This window comes from Macadamia integrifolia, chromosome 7 (assembly GCF_013358625.1).
Source record: "Macadamia integrifolia cultivar HAES 741 chromosome 7, SCU_Mint_v3, whole genome shotgun sequence".
In the NCBI taxonomy this organism is placed as follows: domain Eukaryota; kingdom Viridiplantae; phylum Streptophyta; class Magnoliopsida; order Proteales; family Proteaceae; genus Macadamia; species Macadamia integrifolia.
The window spans coordinates 10,923,213-10,927,757 of record NC_056563.1 but is presented as its reverse complement, the minus strand read 5'-3'; the positions used below and the strand labels follow the sequence as shown (position 1 = coordinate 10,927,757).

General features: G+C 37.8%; 1 long non-coding RNA gene across 1 annotated transcript; it reads left to right on the top strand.

Annotated features, from left to right (window-relative positions):
* Positions 1-3,919: 3,919 nt before the first annotated feature.
* Positions 3,920-4,545, top strand: LOC122084261. Its single transcript, XR_006141856.1, has 3 exons — positions 3,920-4,033; positions 4,353-4,393; positions 4,485-4,545. It is a non-coding gene; the product is annotated as an uncharacterized LOC122084261 (long non-coding RNA).

The following is a 4,545-nucleotide window of genomic DNA, read 5'->3' as shown; positions in this document are numbered from 1 at the left end:
ATAATAGAGGATATATATATATATATATATATTTTTTTTTTGTAGACAGGAGGGGTATCCGACTTTAGGCTGACTAAATCCCCCCTGGCGTATGAACTAGGAGCTTCTGGGCCCTAGTGAACCTCAGGTGGGTGGCCCCAAGGAATTATGTAGTGGCGAAGTTTTGATCACGAGACCTCGCTTCCAAAGGTGGAGTCTTATGTCCCCTCCATGCTAGCTGCACTAACCCCTTGGGGTTGAGATAAAACAATATTGTTACAAGACATTCATGAAGGCACATTTTATTAAGCATCACCTAGTATAAAATATGTGCTATGTTGTAGTTTTAATGGAACCAAAATTTTGTAGACAGGTTGACCCTTAGATTTCCCTTTTTTATATAAAGTTTTAATCCAATTCTAATTGGTTAGGTAGCAAAACAAACCACTAAAAAATCCAAGTCTATAAAGAGGGTGCATAGGACTATGAGGGAGTATGCCATTACACGAGAAGATAAATAATTGAAATTTCGACTGAATTTTAACATGTGGTTAATTTAAAATTTGACATGTGTTTGTACATACAGCTCCACATATAAGGGGAAAAAAGAGAGTTTACGAGAATACATGATACCCTCCATCAAAAGAGGGTACATGATACCCTACAGTGTGTAGAGATCATTTTTCCCATATATTTATTGGGGACATGTTTCCTGTCCTAAAGCGTCACCTATGCCAAGAACCCTGGGGTATCTCTCTCCTCCCTCAGTAGGGAGTAGAAATGTTATTTCATAGAAGGGATAGAAAACATTTTCCCATATTTATAATAGGATCCACTCACAAACATAGTTATCAATTCGGCCGAATAACTCGCGAATTATTCGGCTGAACCGAATTTTTCCGAATTTTATCAAAAATTCGGACCAAATCCGAATTAAAAATAAAATTCTTTAAAATTCGTGACTTTTTCCAAAATGAATATAAATCGCGAATAATTCGGACCAAATCCAAATTAAACCGAATTATTCGGTCCATTTAAACATTATTTAAAAAAAAAAAACCAAAATAAAAAAATAAAAAAACAATTTTTTTTTTAAAAAAAAACCCCAATAAGATTTTTTGACCGAATCCTTAAATTAATCGTCCGAATTATTCCGAATAATTCTCCGTCCAAATAATTCCCGAATCCGAATTTGCTAACTATGCTCACAAATGGATATAGGTCCATAGAACAAACAACCCTCTCTAATGCTTTGTGGCGACGGAGTCATTCCCCTCACAATGAAAACAAGTACTCTCAAGTGCACCCAGTGCACATCTGACAACCAAGAGTGAATGCCCAAAAGTTGCTAGTCATCCGATATGCACTGAGCGTACTGGGGCACCAGAGAGGACCTATCCCCTCACCATAGCTATTAGTACCATCAGATTGACATGGGAGAGCTTACAAAAAAAAAAAAGATTCACATGGGGAGAGATAATTTCAACTTCTACAATAAGATGTGGGAGTGTAATGATGATCCATAGATGAAGGAAAACTCAGTCTTTTTCTTTCACACTAGGTGTTGTCATTTACCAGAGGTATTATAGTGGGCGGAAAAAATTAAAACATAGAGGGATTTGCAATTAGATTTTTAAAGTGTTAGCTCAAATTAAGCAATGGAGACAAATCTACGCTCTCAAGAGGTCATGAACTTGATTCTCCTATCGTCACCTACTGTCTTGGCACACCCGCTTTCCCCAGAGTTCACCTTTCTAGTACTAGTTAAAGTCTCACGAGGCATTGTTTGATAGGTTGACTAGAAAACAAAAAATTAGGAGAAAGTTTTTCGTGCCTAGGATGGAGAGGGAATCTGTTCATCTACAGTTTTTCGTGCCTAGAATGGAGAGGGAATCTGTTCATCTACCATTATGTGACCCTATGATTTAAACTCTTGGATAGATGAATTTCATCATTAACTCCGCCTATTGTACAAAATCGAAATAACTTTATCCAATCTAATCCTAAGGTAAGATGATGTGACTTCACCATGGAAAACTTAGTCCCTCAAATTATTGTTAAAAATAGAAATATTTTATGGGCAAAAGTTCAATCAAGGTAGGTTACATTGGGCAGTTTTAACTTAACTACATATGGAGGATCCCTGTGGCCAATTCGAACAGAATCATGATGTGACCTTATGAATAGACTTCTGAATAAGGTTCTAAGACTTGGGATCCACTTGAGATTGGTCAAGGCTGATATCGATCGTGATTGATCTGGATTGAATTGTATCAGATAAAGTTATTTCTATTTTTTATAAAATTAGTTTTTCTTACATTTTTACCTTTGAGCCATATCTCTGCATTAGAAAGATCAGAATTGAGAATCGATCAAGGCCAATACTAATTGATCTAATCCAATTTTTAGAACCATGCTTTTCTAGTTGATCAGTTTCATTGTTAGACTCCCAACCCCTACTGTACATGGGTTAAAGTATCCTTCTGCCTTTGTCGAAGCTAATTATTTGGAATCCCTTCTAAGCATAACAAATGGAAAGGCCGAACCTGCCTTGATTTGGGCTTGGGCTCAGGACTGATCTTTGTTGGAGCCTGCCATATGGAGCAGATTTTAAAACTTGGGAATCGAAGCCAATTCTGCTCCGATACAAATTCAGATTGGTTCATATCAATCGTCAGTTTTATCTTTACTTTTTATTTAAAAAATAGGATTTTTATACAATTTTTCCCTTGATCTGATATTGATACTCAATCCAGAATCCACCAAGTATAGATATTACCCTAAAACCGATATCAATATGATCCAGCGGGTGCAATACCGATACTTAGAACCTTGAATATGATCCAGCGGATTCAATACCAATACTTAGAACCTTGATTGATATGGTGTTATTTGTGGGAGTAAAAACAGATTAGGGATATTCATACTAGAATCTTCCCGGTCAAAGGTCTTTAAAGCCTTTATTACTGCCCTTTCTCAGGGTATTTGATGATAATTGTCTTAAAACCTAAAGCCTAAAGCCTAAAACCTAAACCCTAAAGTCAACATCTTATGAAAGAGTCCACATTTTAATGAGGTGCACACTTTTTTTTCTCTTAATTGCAGATTATAGGATAGCATTCAAGGTTGGTTATGATCATTAAAAGTGAATTTCCAACCACTGCTAGACTCCGTTAATGCCTAATTATCATTTGAAGAAAATCCCTGGTCGTGCGTTCCTATGCCTGGACACATGGTAGGAAAATGACCACTTTATCCCTCATGTTAAATATCCTAGCACACACTCCCATTGAGCTTTGCACCAGCGCAGGAGCGACGCAACCAGTTATCTCTCTCTTATCATTTTAAATTTTTAACACAAAAGAATGCATTATGATAATTAATTGATGGCCCTTATCATGTATACAATCCTGTAAAGTAGCCAGAGACTAGGCACTAGGAAGGAATAAAAAGGGTCAGAAATGGTACAATCGAATGGGCCTAAAGTCATAACCCATGGTGGGGCTCAGTCAAGATTAGATTATTAAGACCAAGCCCAAGCCCAATCCCAAGCCCAAATAAAAAGTAGTGAACCCGTACAAGGTCTCAATTAGACCCATTTGATGTTGGCCCATGATCTATACATGAATATGTGGCCTAGTATAAGCTTATGACTGCCTCAGCTCATTCTATGGCAACAAAATCCCTCCAATTTTCAGGAGGAAAAAAATATGATTGTAGTTGGGATGTGATTCATCACTGCTACTCACTTAGGGGGCGTTTGGTTCGATTTATCCATCGGACCAGATCCCAGGGAATCAGTTTCCAATTTAAATTAAACCGTTTGGTTCATTTTTGTGAAAAATCGGTTCGGAGTCATGGTGGCCAGTAGAATCAGGGTAACCAACTAAAAACCATGATTCATCCGGATTAACCTATTGAGGTTAATCCGGAATCGAGTCACGATTCCGGAGGTTCGTATAAAAGCGATGGATTCAAGTTGAATCCATTTCCACATCATCCTGCGATTCTCCCGGTGAAGTCCGACCGAGGTTCAGCGACGGTGAAGCAACAGGTAAGATTCTGCGATTCTTCTTCTCCTTCTTCTCCTTCTTCTTATTCCTCTTCTTCTTCTTCTTCTTCTGCTTCCTCTTCTTCTTCTTCCTCTGCTTCCTCTGCTTCCTCTGCTTCCTCTGCTTTCTCGTCTTCGTCTTCTTCCGCTCATCTTCTTCTGCTTCGAGATCTTCTTCCTCTTCCTCTTCCTCTTCCTCTTCGTCTTCGTATTAGTTTTCTTCTTCTTCTTCTTCTTCGTATTTTTCTTCTTTCTTCCTTCTCTTTTTCTTCTTCATTATTTGTGTCTAGGGTTTCTAACATTTACCCTCTGGCCATGACAGCTCGCATCTGAGAAGAACACCTAAAACCGAGTTGATTGAAGGTGAGATTCCTCTTATTTGTATTTTTCTTTGTATTCTTGGGCTTCATTTGTGTTTTATTAGGATTATTGAAGTTCGGTTTCTATTTTTCAGGTTGTAACTTCATATCTAGGGTTTACCCTATTTCCAAATCAGACGATCGACTCCAAGGTTT